Source organism: Cervus elaphus, chromosome 20 (genome assembly GCF_910594005.1).
Source record: "Cervus elaphus chromosome 20, mCerEla1.1, whole genome shotgun sequence".
NCBI lineage: Eukaryota > Metazoa > Chordata > Mammalia > Artiodactyla > Cervidae > Cervus > Cervus elaphus.
Genome location: NC_057834.1, coordinates 71,230,948 through 71,249,507, shown reverse-complemented (window position 1 = coordinate 71,249,507; position 18,560 = coordinate 71,230,948). Strand labels below are relative to the sequence as shown.

General features: G+C 38.3%; 1 protein-coding gene across 1 annotated transcript in view; it reads left to right on the top strand.

The window, feature by feature from the left end:
- Positions 1–18,168: 18,168 nt before the first annotated feature.
- The window catches only part of LOC122676974 (TLC domain-containing protein 4-like), a 71,109-nt gene continuing 70,717 nt past the window's right edge, over positions 18,169–18,560 (top strand). The window contains exon 1 of the mRNA XM_043876625.1: positions 18,169–18,550. The gene's annotated coding sequence lies outside the window, so the exon portion shown is untranslated. The remainder of the gene's footprint in view (positions 18,551–18,560) is intronic.

The following is an 18,560-nucleotide window of genomic DNA, read 5'->3' as shown; positions in this document are numbered from 1 at the left end:
AACAGACTGGTTCCAAATAGGGAAAGGAGTACATCAGGGCTCCTTTGACGTATATTGTCACTCTGCTTATTTAACTTCTGTGCAGAGTACATCATGAGAAATGCTGGGTTGGATGAAGCACAAGCTGGAATCAAGATTGCTGGGAGAAATATCAATAACCTCAGATATGCAGATGACACCACCCTTATGGCAGAAAGTGAAGAAGAACTAAAGAGCCTCTTGATGAAAGTGAAAGAGGAGAGTGAAAATGTTGGCTTAAAACTCAACATTCAGAAAACTAAGATCATGGCATCTGGTCCCATCCCTTCATGGCAAATAGATGGGGGAAACAATGGAAACAGCGAGAGACTTTAATTTTGGGGGTTCCAAAATCACTGCAGATGGTGACTGCAGCTGTGAAATTAAAAGACTCTTGCTTCTTGGAAGAAAAGCTATGACCAACCTAGACAGCATATTAAAAAACAGAGACATTACTTTGCTGACAAAGGTCCATCTAGTCAAAGTTATGGTTTTCCCAGTAGTCATGTATGGATATGAGAGTTGGACCATAAAGAAAGCTAAGCACTGAAGAATTTGAGCTGTGGTGTTGGAGAAGACTCTTGAGAGTCCCCTGGACTGCAAGGAGATCAAACCAGTCCATCCTAAAGGAGATCAGTCCTGAGTATTCAGTGGAAGGACTGATGCTGAAGCTGTAACTTAATACTTTGGCCATCTGATGCAAAGAACTGACTCACTGGAAAAGCCCCTGATGCTGAGAAAGATTGAAGGCGGGAGGAGAAGGGGATAACAGAGGATGAGGTGGTTGGATGGCATCATCAACTCGATGGACAGGAGTTTGAGCAAGCTCCAGGAGCTGGCACAGGAAGAGGAAGCCTGGGGTGCTGCAGTCCGTGGGGTTACAAAGAGTCGGACACAACTGAGTGACTGAACTGCAGTTTATTTCACATGTTCTGTCTTCAAATAGAGCTACAGTATTGCTAGTTTGTATCACGACAAAAATGGCAATAAGCAGCTGTTAATGCAACCACCATCATTTGTCAAATGCCTACTGGATCTAAAGTGCAGTCAGGTATTTACCCACGTTCTTTCCTGTATACCTCATATAGAAAACTTGGTATTGCCTAGTATGTTCATTGTGTAGATGAGGAGCCTGTTGCTCAGAGAAGTTCTCTTTCCTTAGGTCACGATAAGTGGCATGGGGTCTGGCTTCAAAACTGTTGACCTCAGTAATACTAGCCTCTGTTTTTTCCTGACTCATTGCTCTGCCTCCAGGTTAAGCCTTTGAGTTCTTTACATCCCTTGCTTAAAAACATTCATCCTTTCCTCATTTGCTCCTGAGCAGAGTCTGCAATATTTAGTGTGGCATAGTTTATTTTTCACAATCTCTGAAGTGACCCTTATTGCTATTTCCATATACGTACATTGAGTTCCGAGCGTTTCTAGTTCCTGGGGACATCCCAAGTTCCTCCATGCTTCCAAGATTTTGCACGTTTTCACTCTTTCTAGAGAGCTCTTCCTCAACTTGCCTGGGCTTTAAAATCAGGAACACAATTGCTAATCACTTTCCTGGAAGATTTCATAGTCACTCTGGGTTTTGAGTCTTCTATTAGTAAATTGAGACTATGTTTCCTACATTTTGGAAAGAGGTTATCAGGGATGAATTGTGGCTTTGACACTCACTAGCTGTATCATCTTGGGAAAGTTGCTTGACTTCTCTAAACCTCAGGTTCTTTTCTTCATAAAATAGAATAATGAAGTTTATCAGAAACAGGGCCTGACACAAAGTAAGTACTATTATTTTATCACTCTTGTGTGAATTAAATAAAATTAACATACATAACATTCTAACACAATAATTGTTAGCATACTGTGCTTCTTTTAGTGACTTCCATGTCACCCTTCAAAATTCAGCTCAAATTCACCTTTATAATGCTTTTCTGGAATCATTCTGTACATTCCTTACATGGTTAGCCATTTTCTTAATTGTTCTCACAAATCTTGAATTTTACTTTTTATATCCCATGTAATTATTTGTTTAACCTCTTATCTTTGCCAGTCTGGACTCCTTGAAGACAAAGACCATTTTATAATCCAGCCAAACATAGCATGAATAGATGTTTTATGTACATCAGTTGATTGAATGAATTACTACATACATTAATAAACAAAAATGAGTCTCAAAGAACTTACTGTTGGTAGTAATACTACCACTAGTACTACTATCACTGTGTAATGTTTATCAAGTGTCACTTGCTCAGTACTGTCCTAAGCTCTTGGAACTCATTAGCTCATTTAACTCTAACAATAGCTCTGTTAGGTAATTATTGTCCCCATTAAAACTTTGCGAAAACAATGAAACCTTATTGCCATTTTATAGATAAAGTAACTGAGGATCAGAGAACGTAGTCAAAATCAAACAGCTAATAAGTAACATGGGGTTTCCCTGGTGGCTTGGTGGTAAAGAATCCACCTGCAATGCAGTAGACTGCCTGTAATGTAGAAGACGTGGGTTCGATCCTTGGGCTGGGAAGATCCCCTGGAGAACAAAATGGCAACCCACTCCAGTATTCTTGCCTGGGAAATCCCACAGACAAGGGAGACGGGCTGGCTACAATCCATGAGGTTGCAGAGTCAGACACAGCTTAGTGACTAAACCATCACCATCACCAGTAAGTAATATACTCAAAATCAAACAGCTAGGAGGTAAGATGAAATCAAACAGTAAGAGGTATAGAAAAAAATGTCATGTTTCAGTAGAAAACTTGGTATTGCCTACAAGAAATCTTCCAGGTCACCTCGCTCTTGCTTTTCATTGTCTTGGAACTATTGCACATCCTTCTGAACCAGCTGATTGTAGCTGCTTATCATCTTTGCTTCATTTTACAACTTTGAATAAATGTGTCTTTTTTTTTTAAGATTATCTTTTGAACAGGTTGTAACATCTGCTTGGTTCCTTCACTGAACGACTTAAATAACATCTTTAACTTTTTTGCTTTTCTGTCTGAATCAGTCATGATTTTAGTTTTTTTCTGAAAATCATCTTTTAACAGAGATACAACTGGAATGCAACTCCCACTCGCAATGACGTCAAAGCCCATTTCTGTACCTCACAGGCCTCCAACTTCTCTGTGCACTTTACCAGGGAGCCTGTTTTCAAGTTGCAGAATTCTGAGTTCCACCTCAAGAGAGTCTGATTCTGTGGCATTTTGTTTTTAACGGAAGACTCCAGTTATGCTGTTGCAGGTGGTCTGAAAAGCACTGCTTTGAAAAACTATATAATACTGTTTTTTTTTTTAAAGTGAAAGTGTTAATCGTTCAGTCTTGTTCAACTCTTTGCAATCCCCAAGACTGTAGCCTACTGGGCTCCTCTGTCCGTGGGATTCTCCAGGCAAAAATACTGGAGTGGGTAGTCATTCCCTTCTCCAGAGGATCTTCCCAACCCAGGGATTGAACCCAGGTCTCCCACATTGCAAGAAGACTCTTTACCATCTAGCCACCTGCAGGTTTTTTTTTTTTTAAAGCAGATGAGTAAAAATGCTTATACAAAGCAAGCTACAAACTAAGTTTCAAAGAAAGAGAGAAGAGGAAAAGAGAAACTTTGTCTGAAAGAAACACTAAGTTTTGTGAAGAAAGTGGTGTTTGATCTGGACCTTAAACTAGGGAAGCTTTTGACAGAAAGATATGAAGACAAGACATCTTGTTTTGAAAGCAGTATGAGCAAAGTCAAGGAGGGAGGAAAATGCACAACACTTTTGGGAGAATGACTAGTGGTTGGATTTGACTAAACTGAGTAAAAATTTTGAGGGGTGGTATGAACAATAAGACTAGAAAGGTAACTTTGAACTAGAATGGAGGATTTTGATGCCATGCATTTACTTGAAAGGTCATAAAGAGTAATAAAAAGCTTTGATTGGACATAAAAGGATAAGATAATCAACAGCATGTTAACAGAATCCTGAAGAAGCATGAGGTTAGATGAAGAGAGAGAGGCAATCTAATGAATGGCCAGGAAAAGAACGATGAGAGATCACAAGGATTTGAGGTCTCTTCTGTAATTAATGAATATTTATGATGGTCTGTCACATGTGAAATATGTGTTATTAAGCAGTGGGAAGGAAGCTGTTGTCCTGGTAGTTTGTGTGTAAAGGCTCAAAGAGGGAAGATGTCAGAAAGACGTCAGAGGTTAAAGAAGGTATATGGGCCTAAACTTTGGTGAGCGAAAGAGGAAAGGGTGCAAGACGTAAACATATGAATGATTAGAGAGTAGAATTGGTAGAATTTGGTGTCTACTTGGATACAGAGGGCTAAATAAGAGGGGAGAGTCTAGGAAAATAGAAGTTTCTGGGTTGGGTAATTAGGCACATAATGACTCCATAAACTGAGAAAAAAAGAGCATGGGGAAGAAGAGGGGATAATGAGTTATGCTTTATTGCATTTGAAGAACCTGAGAACATATAGTAGGATATTGGGGATGTAGGTCAAGAAATGTAGGTCAAGAAATCAAGGGATGTAGGAGCTCAAGAAAGAGAGCTTTAGATAGCTATTATGTAAACAGAGTTGATAACAGATGTACCTTGGTGAATTGGGGAAATAGGGAGAAGAGTTAAGCCAAAGATGAGATCAGGTCTAAATTGAATGAGGCTGTCACTTGGAGTGGGTGGAAATGAACTAAGCAAAAGGTTGACTGCAAAAATCAGAGCTCAGAATTAAAGCAGGAAAGCCCATATGTTGTCAGGCTATGCAGGAAGTTGTCTAAACTTGGAGATGAAAAAGTCAAGGGGCCAAGAGAGTACAAGAGTTTACTGAGAAATAAAAGCAAGGTAGATGAATTAAGTTAAAGAGTGTTTTCCCTAGGACTTATTTTAGGATTAATGCTGTATTTGTTTGGAAGAACTACTTTAGGTAAGCAGTGAAACTCCAGGGATTTTAAGAGACTTAAGATGCCCACTCAATTCTCATGTGAGGAAAAAGGGAGAGGAACACAGAGCTGTTTCACAGATCATTCGACTCCTCAGGAATCTCCTCAATTATATATTGAGTTGGGGAAAACCATGAAATTCTTAGAGATAATTTACTATTAAAGCTAGAGGGAGGGTTGAACTCTGGGTACAGGGTGTTGCAGGGCAGCAGGAATGTCAGTGAATTAATTCTTTGTGTTTTTATGTTGATATCCAAATTCAAAGAATGATTGGTTTTTTACTGTTGTAATGGTTATTACAAACCAAAGAAGGGTGGATCTACCATAAAACACATCTAAATTATTGAGGAGACATGTGGTTTTAAACGTTAGCTCTATTTGTTTGTCCTCTCTCCCTTCCAGATGAATATGTTGAATGTAGACAGTTGTTTTTAGCTGTTGGTTGTAGTTAGTTTTTTCTATGAATTTCTTGTATGGCTTGCATCAGAATTTATGCAATTAAAAATATTTATTCATTTAGTTGGCTGCACTGGGCCTTAGTTGCGACACGTGGGATTTTTTTTTTTTAAGTGTGGTATTCAGAAATATTTTAAATTTGGTTAAATGTAGCATGCAGGATTTTTTTAAAGTTGCAGCATGTGGAGTCTTTAGTTGTGGCATGTGGGATCCAGTTCCCTGACTAGGGATCAAAGCCAGGCCCCCTGCATTGGAAGTTTGGAGGGCTAGTTACTGCATCACCATGGAAGTCCCAAATTTATGCACACAGAGAAATGGTTTGTTTGTTTATTTAAGGCAGATGTAGGGCAGAAATACACACCTGGAGCAAGGAGTGTGAGCGCGCTTTCTAATGAGGAGGAGCTCAGTAAGTCCAAAGCTAAACAGAGGTACACACCCAGAGAGGAGTGTGGGTGTCCAGAATGAGGAGTGTAGTAAAGAGGTGATTTAAGTCACTTTAATAGGACAGTCCTTCTGGGTCTTTATTTACCTTTGGCTATTATCTTATTTCTTTCTTCACACCTGACTGGTCCTAGGACCCACCCCAACATACATGTGCAACTTTTTGTTACAATGGATCCTCCTGTAAAGGCCTGTGGGTGCATGTTCACATTTATTATGGGGTTGGGCTCCTTACCTTTTTGACCCCCAAGAAGCCTTTCTGCACATGTGCAGACTGTAAAGTCTTCCTTGATCTCAGGAGTGGGCACCTTATCACTTTAGCAGAGTTCAGCTTTTGCCACTAGCTTTGTCCTCAAAGTGTCTGAGTGAGAACAAAGCTTCAGTTTTACTCTACTTGACAGACATCCGCTGTCCAGCCCAGGGGCCCATCTATCTCCTACCTCATTGTAACCAATGGTGGCAATTGAGTTCAATTAGAAGATGTGGGAACAAGCCTGGAGCAGAGGAGACAGTTGCGGTAATGCAGATCCTAAAGCTTCTGTGGGGCTGGAAAGGAGTCCAAGGTGTCTTTCAGTTGCTGGTGGATCATGTTGGCCATGCAGAGAGAGAGAGAACTACTGCAGATAATACTCCCTCTGCCAACTGGTTATTGCCAAATATCCAAATTCCTATGACCTCACCTTATATCTATAAATGTTTAGAGGAAAAGTGAATTTCATATCTACATTGAAAGAAATAGTTTCTATGCTAAAAAATTTTGACATTTCATTTTAACTTGGTATATATATGATTTTTGTGAAACCCTTGGTTTGTATTTGACTGGAGGAAGAATTCATAGATTAACTTAAATTTCCTTATCCTGATGATCTTTTTCATCATCGATATTATAGTTTCTAACATGCTGTGAGTAAATAGTATTAATAGTTAAAATTTTCCTTACCCCACAATTCATTTCTACCTACTTTTTGGCTGTTAAACATTATGTTAGCATTTTGAGACACTCCACATTTTATTATGGGACATATTTCAAAAAGTTTGAAGACACTTAATTTAACAGTCTTTCAAAAATTATTTCTTACCTCATATTTTCTGGCAAGCAGAGTTTAAAAATCTGTGACTAGAACCACACATTTTCTGGTGGAAAAAAAATTTCCAATGGATGATTTCTTTTTTTATTAAAGCTAGATTGGCTTCCTAGTATATTACAAAGTATAACAGCAGTATATTGAAAAGAGATGATAATTTTTTGAAACTGTTACTTACTGGAGGTCAAAAATGTTTTGTTTGTACTAAAAGGCAAAGAACACAGGCCTCAAGATTAAGTGGCAGATCAGAATGCTTTCTGTTTTTGTAGAATGTAATGTTTTCAGAATATTATTTTCTATAAAAATAATAATTATAACTGTCATTCTTAATGCTTCTAACTTCTTATACAGAGTGCCTAAAACAGTAACTTCAGTTAGTGATGAACACAGTTTAAATTGTGGGTTGATTATAGTAATACTATCACATGAATAGGCTTTCCTGGTGGCTCAGTGGTCAAGAATTGCTGCCAACCCAGGAGATGAAGGTTTGATCCCTGGGTTAGGAAGATCACTTGGAGAAGAAAGTAACAACCCACTCCAGTATTCTTGCCTGGGAAATTCCATGGACAGAGGAGCCTGACAGGTTACAATTTATAGGGTCTCAAAGAGTCGGACATGACTTAGCGGCTAAACAACAACAACAATCAGATGAACAAAAATCATAATGACATTAGGAGATCAATTTGATTGGGACATATAAGGGAGATATTACATTTGTATATTAAAAAATACTGTCATGAAAATTGCTCTTATTTTTTAATTTTAGTTAAATTAAAATTAAAAAATAAGACTTTTAGGATAGTTTATATGACCAGTGCATATGAACATATGACCAATGAAGTAGTTGAATTATATCACTACAAAATTTGATTCTTTTGGAACTGAGTATATTTGGCAGAGGATGGAGCTAGGGTAGGAGATGTTTATACTAAGGAATATTTCTAAATTCTAAAATTATATTTGACTATAAGGACTATGAAAACTACTTATGAATAATTTATCAACTTATTTTTTAAAAAACATGATTGTTCATAGCATAAGGGTGAAGAACATACTGATTTTTATCATACCAATATATGGGTTATTCATATTTCAAAACAGCAAGCATGAATTTTAGTATGTTGATAAGCAGTAATACTCCCATGTTATCTTCTTAAGATCTGCATGCCTTGTTAACAAAATGTATGGGATATAGAACTTAAAGAAAGACACAACTTCATAAATTTCCCATTTTTTCACTCAAAATGATGCTAGATAGAGCCACTCTAAAGAGTGTAGTGAGAAAATACTGAGAAGGTAATATAACAGTCTGTGTATGGATGGGATGAGGTTGGTCAGTTGTAATTTGCTTATCTTTAATGAATGAGGGCCATTTATAATGTGTAAGGGTCATTTTTATATTTCTTTACATATCTCTTGTCTGTTAACATCCTCTTTTCACAGGGCATGGTTGCAGGTCTTTTTTCTTCTTAACTTCTAGAAGCTTCATATATATTAAGGAGATTAGCTCTTTATCTGTGATTTGAGTACTAGATATTTTTTCCCTGGTTTGTAATTTGTATTTCAGCTTTGCTCATGTTATTGTTATTAGTTTCTGCCTTATAGTAGTTTTTGATTTTTAGTCAGATTTATTAATATTTTATGATTTCTAGATTTTGAGAGGCCTTCCAATTCCAAGGTAAGAAAAAAATTCACATATATTTTCTTAGAGTAGATTCATTTGTGTTCATAGTTTATATATTTGACCCATTTGAATTTATCTTAGTATACAATATGAAATACAGATTTAAATTTATTTTTTCCACATGTTATCTATTTATTAAAAAGTCCATTTTATACTACTGATTTGATGACATATATTTGGGTCTGTTTCTGGACTTTCTATTTAGTTCCATTAGTATCTCTATTCCTATGGCTTATCCCAAAATATTTCATTATTGAGGTCTTCTAGTATTTTTTAATATATATTGGGAGATTTTTTTCCTTTTCAAAAGAGTTTTTTGGGTGATTCTTGCTTACTTATTTTTCCATATGAACTTTAGAATCAGCTTGTCCTATTCCGGAAAATAGTTTCTGGATTTTCATTGACATTGCAATAAATTTAAAGATTAAAACTTTTGGAGAATTGACATACACTGACTTTTCCTACTTAAGAACATGGTCTATTGTTTCATTGTTTGAGTCTACGTTGGGTCCTATAGAAATGTTTCAAAGGTTTTCTCATATAAGTTTTTCATGTTCCTCATTAAATTTATTCCTAGGCATTTGATGTTTTTTGCTCCAGTTACAAGTGGAGGCTTTTATTTTATAAGAGTGTATTGTGTGTGTATACACATATCTATATATAGCACAGATTTTCACAAATTAATTTTATATCCTCCTCCCATACTTAATTTTCTGTTGTTTGTATTTTTCATTTGATCTTCTTGGAGTTTTCTAATTACATAATCATAATATACAAATAATTACAATTTAATAACTTTTTTCTCCCAATAGTTACTGTCTTTACTTTCTCTCTTTCTCTAGTACCTTTGACTGATAGCTCTAGTACCACTCTATTAGCAGAGGAAGAGTCGCCACCCCTCTTGTCTTCCTTTTTACCTGAGCAGGAATCCTCCAGTGTTTCCCATTAAAGTTGAAACTAGCTTTGAATATTTATAAATTTCTAGTCATATGTTACCACTTTACTCTATCTGGAAAACTGAAAATTTGGTCCATTAGTAAGGTCTATAAATGTCCAACAGTAAGAGATCGGTTAAATATATTACGATATATCCATTGAATGGGATAGTCTGAGCAATTACAAAGTAATATGTACTGTTTTAATTCTTCTTGCTGTTTAAAAACTCCTAAAGTATATGTAAGCATGCATGGAAAAGTATCTGGAAGGACAGTCAACAAACTGATCTAAAAGTTATAAACATATATGTGAACCAGTGATTGGTAATGTCTATTGAATTTGTAACATTTTTTACAAATTTATGAAAATATAATATTTTGGCACAATAAAACAAAAAGTTACAAATTTAAGAAGAATAAATCCATGTTCTTCCCCTCCCTCTGTTTTGGATCCCTTTCTGTTAATTTTTTTTAATCACTTATTCTTATGCAAAGTAGCACTAAAACAATAGTGTACAAAGAGGTTTGCAAGATATAAGTCACAGAAAAAAGAGGACAGGAGCAAAGTACACAGCAGCTGAGAGATCTCAGGAAAACGTGGAAAGCACAAGTTGGGTGGAATAGAGATACAGTCATCCCTTGGTGTCTTTCCAGAACCTCCCTTGGATATCAAAATCTTCAAATGCTTGAGTTCCTTACATAAATTGCTAAAGTACAGTCTGCCCTTCCTAGGTCTGGGTTCTACATCCACAGAAATTACAGGCCAACTATATCTGACTTGACAAATTGGGAGAGATCCCCTTCATGGATCACAGCCTTGTCGTGGTGAAGGGGCTTGCATGACTCAATGAAGCTATGAGCCATGCCGTGCAGGGCTATCCAAAGAGGATCATAGTGAAGAGTTATGACAAAACGTGGTTCACTGGAGGAGGAAAAGGCTAACCACTCCAGTACTGCTGCCTCAAGAGCACCATGAACAGTATGAAGAGACAAAAAGATACAACACTGGAAGGTGAGCCTCCCAGGTTGAAAGGTGTCCAGTATGCCATTGGGGAAGAACAGAGGGCAGTTGTTAATAGCTCCAGTAAGAATAAAATGGCTGGGCCAAAGCTGAATCGATGCTCAGTTGTGGATGTGTCTGGTGGTGAAAGTGAAGTCCAATGCTGTAAAGAACAATATTACCTTGGAACCTGGAATGTTTGGTACATGAATCAAGATAAATTGGGCCTGGTCAAGCAGGAGATGGCAAGATTGAACATTGACATCTAAGGAATGAGTGAACTAAATTGGACAGGAATGGGTGAATTTAAATCAGATGGCTATTATATCTACTACTGTGGGCAAGAATCCCTTAGAAGAAATGGAGTAGCCCTCATAGTCAACAAAAGTCTGAAATGCAGTACTTGGGTGCAGTCTCAAAAATGACAGAATGATCTCAGTTTGTTTCCAGGTCAAACCATTCAGTATCACAGTAATTCAAACCTATGCCCCAAACACTAATGCCAAAGAAACTGAAGTTGACTGGTTCTATGAAGACCTACAAGACCTTCTAGAATGAACACCAAAAAAGATGTCCTTTTCATCATAGGGGTCTGGAATGCAAAAGAAGGAAGTCAAGAGATATCTGGTGTAATAGGCAAATTTGGCCTTGAAGTACAAAATGAAGCAGGGCAAAAGAACACACTGGTCATAGCAAACACCCTCTTCCAACAACACAAGAGAAGACTCTCTGCATGAACATCACCACATGGTAAATACTGAAATCAAATTGGTTATATTCTTTGTAGCCAAAGATGGAGAAGCTCTATACAGTCAGCAAAAACAAGACCTGGAGCTGACTATGGTTCAGGTCATGAGCTCCTTATTGCAAAATTCAGGCTTAAATTGAAGAAAGTAGGGAAAACCACTAGGCCATTCAGGTATGACCCAAATCAAATCCCTTACGACTTTACAGTGGAAGTGACAAATAGATTCAAGGGATTAGATGTGATGACAGAGTGCCTGATAGGAAGTAGTGACCAAAATTATCTCCAAGAAAAAAAAACGCAAGAAGGCAAAGTGGTTGTCTGAGAAGGCTTTAAAATAGCTGAGGAAAGAAGAGAAGCAAAACGCAAGGGAGCAAGGGAAAGATATACCCATCTGAATGCAGTGTTCCAAAGAATAACAAGGAGAGATAAGAAGGCCTTCTTAAATGAACAATGCAAAGAAATAGAGGAAAATAATAAGATGGGAAAGACTAGCCATCTCTTCAAGAAAATTGGAGATATCAAGGGAACATTTCATACAAGGATGGGCATGATAAATGACAGAAACAGCAAGGACTTAATAGAAGCAGAAGAGATTAAGAAGAGATGGCAAGAATACAGAGAAGAACTATACAAAAAACGTCTTAATGACCTGGATAACCATGAGGGGTGGTCACTCATCTAGAGCCAGACATCCTGGAATGTGAAATCAAGTGGGCCTTAGGAAGCATTGGTACAAACAAAGCTAGTGGGGTGATGTAATTTCAGCTGAGCTATTTCAGATCCTAAAAGATAATGCTGTTAAAGTGCTGCACTCAATATACCAGCAAATTTGGGAAACTCAGCAGTGGCCACAGGACTGGACAAGGTCAGTTTTCATTCTAATCCCAAAGAAGGGCAATGTAAAAGAATGTTAAAATTGTTGTAAAGTTGCAATCATTTCATATGCTGGTAAAGTTATGCTCAAAATCCTTCAGGCTAGTTTTCAGCAGTATATGAACTGAGAACTTCCAGATGTACAAGCGGGGTTTAGAAAGGACAGAGGAACCACAGATCAAATTGCTGACACCCATCGGATCATAGAGAAAGTGAGGGAATTCCAGAAAAACATCTACTTCTGTTTCATTGACTATGCTAAAACTTTTGACTGTGTGGATCAGAACAAACTGTGGAAATTTCTTAAAGAGATAGAAATACCAGACCACACGACTCTGAGAAGCCTGTATGTGGGTCAGGAAGCAGCAGTTATAACCAGACGGAACAACCGATTGGTTCAAAATTGGGAAAAGAGTATGACAAGGCTGACTTGCCTATTTAACTTCTATGTGGAGTACATCATCTGAAAGGCTCAGTTGGATGAGTCATAAGCTGGAATCCAGCTTGCTGGGAGAAATATCAACAACCTCAGATATGCAGATGATACCATGCTAATGGCAAAAAATGAAAAAGAACTAAAGAACCTCTTGATGAGGGTGGGAAAGGAGAATGAAAAAGCTGGCTTAAAACTCAACATTCAAAAACAAGGTCATGGCATCCAGTCCCTCACTTCATGGCAAATAGAAGGGGAAAAGTGGAAGCAGTGACAGATTTTATTCTTGGGCTCTAAAATCACTGCAGACAGTGACTGCAGCCATGAAATTAAAAGATACTTGCTCCTTTCAAACAGAGCTGTGACAAACCTATACAGCATATTAAGAAGCAGAGACATCACTTTGCCAACAAAGGTCTGTATAGTCAAAGCTATGGTTTTTCCAGTAGTCACTTACGGATGTGAGAGTTGGACCATAAAGAAGGCTGAACACTAAAGAATTGATGCTTTCAAATTGTGGTGCTGGGAGAAGATTCTTAAAAGTCTCTTGGACTGCAAGGAGATCAAACCAGTCAACCTAAAGGAAATAGACCCTGAATATTCATTGGAAGGACTGATGCTATAGCTGAAGCTCCAGTACTTTGGCCACCTGATGCAAAGAGCTAACTCACTGGAGAAGACCCTGATGCTGGGAAAGACCGAGGGCAAAAAGAGAAGAGGGCAACAGAGGATGAGATTGTTAAATAGCATCACCAACTCAAGGGATATGAATTTGAGCAAATGCCTGGAGATAGTGGAGAACAGGGAAGTTTGTCGTACACAGTCCATGGGGTTCAAAGAGTTGGGCATGAACAACAACAAAACAGTCAGCAGTCTGCCCTCCCTACATCTGGGTTGTACATCCACAGAAATGGCAGGCCAACTGTAATTGACTTGGCAAAGTGGGATAGGGGTTAACCTCAGTGCTTACAATTTGGAGGTACAGTGTAACACAGAGGGTAGGGGTGAGGCAAAAACCTGAAAAAGGGAGATTGCCGAAAGTTGTTAACAAAGCTCTTGAACCAGTAGATCTCTTCCCTACTTCATACAGCCAGCCTGCATTCTACCATTGTACCACTACCAACACAATCCTTCTGTGAAATGGGAATATATATATATATATATTTTGTTTTGTTTTGTTTTGTTGTGTTTTGTTTTTTTTTTTTTTGATGGAGAGTTCACGTAACGAAAGAGCTAATCAGAGAATGGGAAAGAAAAATATGTTTGAACTAGAAACTTCAGAAGGTTTAAGTAATTCTCCTAGTCCAGAATTTCTCAATCTTAGCATGACTGACATGTGGGCAGGAAATTATTTGTTGTGGGAAGCTCTCCTGTGCATTCCAACATGGTTAGCAGCCTCCCTAGCCTCTACTCACTAGATGCCAGTGCATGCCCCTTACCCTGTGGTGACCGCCAAAAATATCACCAGACATTGCCAAATGGCTGGGGTGAGGTGGGGAGAACCAACTCTCCCTCTTCCCAATTTAGAACCCCTGTCTTAGACAGTAGAAAAGAAAGATGCACAGATGATCAATAAGATAAAAGGACAAAAATTTAGAGAATAATACTGAAGTCCCATTATATGGTAAACTCAGCAGTGGCCACAGGACTGGACAAGGTCAGTTTTCATTCCAATCCCAAAGAAGGGCAATGGCAAAGAATGGTCAAACTACTGCACAATTGCACTCATTTCCCATGCAAGCAAAGTAATGCTCAAAATTCTCCAAGCTAGGCTCCCAACAGTATGTGAACTGAGAACTTCCAGATGTTCAAGCTGGATTTAGAAAAGACAGAGGAACCAGAGATCAAATTGCCAACATCTGTTGGATCATAGAAAAAGCAAGGGAATTCCAGAAAAAATATCTGCTTCATTGACAGTACTAAAGCCTTTGACTGTGTGGATCACAACAAAGTGTGAAAAATGCTTCAAGAGATGGGAACACCAGACCACTGGACCTGCCTCCTGACAAACCTGTATGCAGGTCAAGAAGCAATAGTTAGAACCAAACATGGAACAACGGACTGGTTCCAAATTGGGAAAGGAGTACGTCAAGGCTGTATATTGTCACCCTGCTTATTTAGCTTATATGAAGAGTACATCATGCGAGATGCCAGGCTGGATGAAGTACAAGCTGGAATCAAGATTGTCAGGAGAAATATCAGTAACCTAAGATATGCAGATGATACCATCCTTATGGCAGAAAGCGAAGAGGAACTAAAGAGCCTCTTGATGAAAGTGAAAGAGGAGAGTGAAAAAGTTGGCTTAAAACTCAACATTCAACAAATGAAGATCATGGCATCTGGTCCCATCACTTAATGGCAAATAGATGGGGAAACAGTGTAAACAGTGACAGACTTTAATAAAGAAAGCTGAGTGCCGAAGAACTGATGCTTTTGAACTGTGGTTTGGAGAAGACTCTTGAGAGTCCCTTGGACTGCAAGGAGATCAAACCAGTCAGTCCTAAAGGAAATCAATCCTGAATCTTAATTAGAAGGACTGATGCCGAAGCTAAAGCTCCAGTACTTTGGCTATCTGATATGAAGAGCCGACTCATTAGGAAAGACCATGATGCTGGGAAAGATTGAAGGCTGGAGGAGAAGGGGATGACAGAAGATGAGGTGGTTGGATGGCATCACCAACTCTATGAACCTGAGTTTGAGCAAGCTCCAGGAGTTGGTGAAGGACAGGGAAGCCTGGTGTGCTGCAGTCCATGGTGCCGCAAAGAGTCAGACACGACTGAGTGAGTGAATAACAACAAATTGAAGTCCCAATATCCTACTAACAATAATTCACAAAGGGAGAACAGAGAAAATGGGGAGGGAGGAAATTAGCAAAGAAATAATGAAAGGAAAAAAGTACAGATATTATCAGTCAAAAGAACCCTTGAGTATCCAGCACAATCAATGAAAATAGAAGCATTCTAAGGCACACCACTGTGAACTTTCAGACTGTTAGAGACAATGGGAAGATTCTAGAAGGAAAAATAGGTCAGATACAGACGAATGGGAACTAGAAAGGTATTAGATATTTCAATGGCAATGCTGGAGTTAAAAGACAATGGAACGATTATCTTAAAAAGCAAAGGGAAAATGATCTGCAACTTATCCAAATGATCAGTCAAGGATGAGAATAGAAAAGAGACATTTCCAGACAATCAAGTCCTCTACAAATTTATCTTCCACGCGCCCCTTCTGAGTAAGTGACTGGAGTCTGTGCTTTAGCAATGTAAGAGAATAAACAAAAAGTCATGTGTTTGGGCATTAGAAGATAATGTTGATGGCATTTGATAGATGTGTAGAAGCACATGGGTAAAATTCAGGTTAGATTAGATACATTTTTAAAATGTGATAAAACAAAGCATTTAACTCCAGAAAAAGCAAGAGATTTTCAAGAAAAGCGTTATCCTGGTGCCTTACTTGATTCAGCAATAGCCTGTATTGATCAGTATATTTTCAAGATGATATAAACCTTAATTGCTGACTCGAATGAGAATTGTGATGTGTCTATGTTAGAAGGAAAGTTGGGCGCAAAGTGGGTGGTGGTGTGGATAAGGAGCTAAATCCTCAAATATATGACAAGAAGTCAATAACTAAAGTCTAAAACTGAAAATCAAGAAACCTTGGTATAAGTTTATCATTTAGGAAATGTAGAACACCTAGGAGGTTGTGTGGAAATGGGGTGAAGCTAGGTGTTCTAGGGGGGTGAAGCTAGGTGTTCTAAGAGGGTGAAGCTAGGTATTCTGGGGGGTGAAGCTAGGTGTTCTAGAGGGGTGAAGCTAGGTGATGGAGAAGCTGGTTAGGGGACTGATAGAACTCCTGGGTATTTTTTGTTTAAAGCCTTTAAGAACCACTTGAATTTTCACTTAAATGTATTACTTTCATTAAAAATAAAAATTCAAACAAAGTAAGACATATATAGATAATAGGAAGAAAATTTCATAAAATAAGAGAAACAAAAAGAATACAAGACATAGAATCTCATCCACCCAGAGATAACCACTCTTAATAACCTGAAATAGTTTCTTGAAAAATTCTGAAAAAGAAAGGAAAGTACAAAAAACCTTACACAAAAGTCTTCATACACTAAAACTACCAATTAAGGGAAAACCTGTACCTGGGCATAGTCATCACTGACTAACTCAACTTTCCTTATCAAAATGTTTGGTGCCATTTTGGTTTTATCTTCACTAACAGAGCAGAATGGAGAATTGAGGCAGTCTCCCCAAAATACTTTTGCTTTAATTATCTTGTTATTTCAGGAAGAAACAGCCTTTGGTCTCAGTTTTCCAAATAGTTGGCTCTAATTAGAAGTTTAGGAATTTTTGGAAACAGAAATTTATCAGGAAAATTTGTCTGAAAAGAATTTCCGTATTTATTTTTCTTTTTTTTCAGTGTGGATGGATAATTTCATTTCTCAGAACTGTTTCTTGGAACTGTTTCAGTGAACAAAAATATAAAAAGTGCAATCCAGTTTTGCAACCTCATATTCAAAATGCAGAAAAACTTCAGGGTAGTAAAGACAGAATTTGGGGGAACTGTCCTTGGAAAAAGAGTATTGGTAAAACAAAGTTAAGAATAGTAATTAAAAATCTAAATGTAAATAGTGAAATGGATATTTTTGAGGAAATTAAGCTGCATTAAAACTTTGAGGAAAACTAGTTGATGTATTCTTCTACCTCCTGAAAGTCATTGAGTTTTAATTAGTTTAAAAGCTTCAAAATTGAACTAGTATTTACTGAATTCCTTTCATATCTCAGGCCTTGTCATTGATGTATTCACTTACATGCTCTCTATAAACGATTCTGCAGATTTGATGATGCATCAGTAGAGGCCTAACATGAAGGAGTATGGGGGGACTAGAGGATACTGGATTTCTGCGGTTTAGATGACCTTGGCTCCTGCTGTGGGTGTTAGAGAATATGCATATCAAAGATAATCATGGTGTGTTTATCAGGAAAGGGCAGAGCAACTGTCATGTCACTGCAGACAAGCACAGGATGAAGTCTGGAGGAGTAGTCTTAATGCAGATTCCTGAGATGATAGGTGTCCTCTGTACTGGCAGGGCTGATGGCACAGGTGTGCACAACCATCCTACCCTGTGGATAGTTATGAAATACCCATGTGAGTATGGGGTAAAAAAAGTCATCAAGGACTATGCACATTGTGAAACACCTGTGATGGGACACATTGTACTCAAAGGGCATTGGTGCCCGGGTACGTCCCGAGAGTCTTAGAGAGAAACGGGGGAATGTGTACTGGGGGCCTGCGAGATCTTCCCTGTTTGACGACAGGGCAGGTTTCTGTCTTTTCTAAGTCAGTCTGAAGTCCGTTTAGCAAGACACTTCAGAGGTGTCTATGAATTATTATCCCCATTATACAGATGAGAAAATTGAGCAGTGAGGCTCTTTCTAAAAAAAAAAAAGTATTTGTGATTTTTTTTGGTGTGCAAATTATAACAACCAGAACGTATTTCTTTATTATTTTGTTTTATTCAAAACAATTCTATCGTGTTGACCCAGGACACTTGGAAGTTTCTGAGGCCATATTTAGCAGATCAGAAGAGCTACTGTTTATTAGCAAACTTCATTCACTGGGCAACTTGGAATTCTCAGCCAACTCCCATCAGAATTCCAAATCCTACTTCCCTGCCCTGACAGCAGAGGGACTCCGCGTGGAGGTGGTGTTTTTCTTGGATTCCAGAGGCGGCGGCTTCCAAAGCACTGGCCTTTTCCACAAACGCCCCCTACCCAGTTTGGAACGCACCTGCAGCCCCAAACGGAAACGGCGAGGACCGCGACGTGGCAGGAAAACCAGCAATTGCCCTTTCACCTCCTTTCTGATCGTCAAACCATGCGCTTCATTCACGCAGAATCTGGACAACTAAGGCAGAACGTAAATTTATAATCTGAAAAGAATTTTGGTTACGTGGCGAGCCCAGGTACTGACCG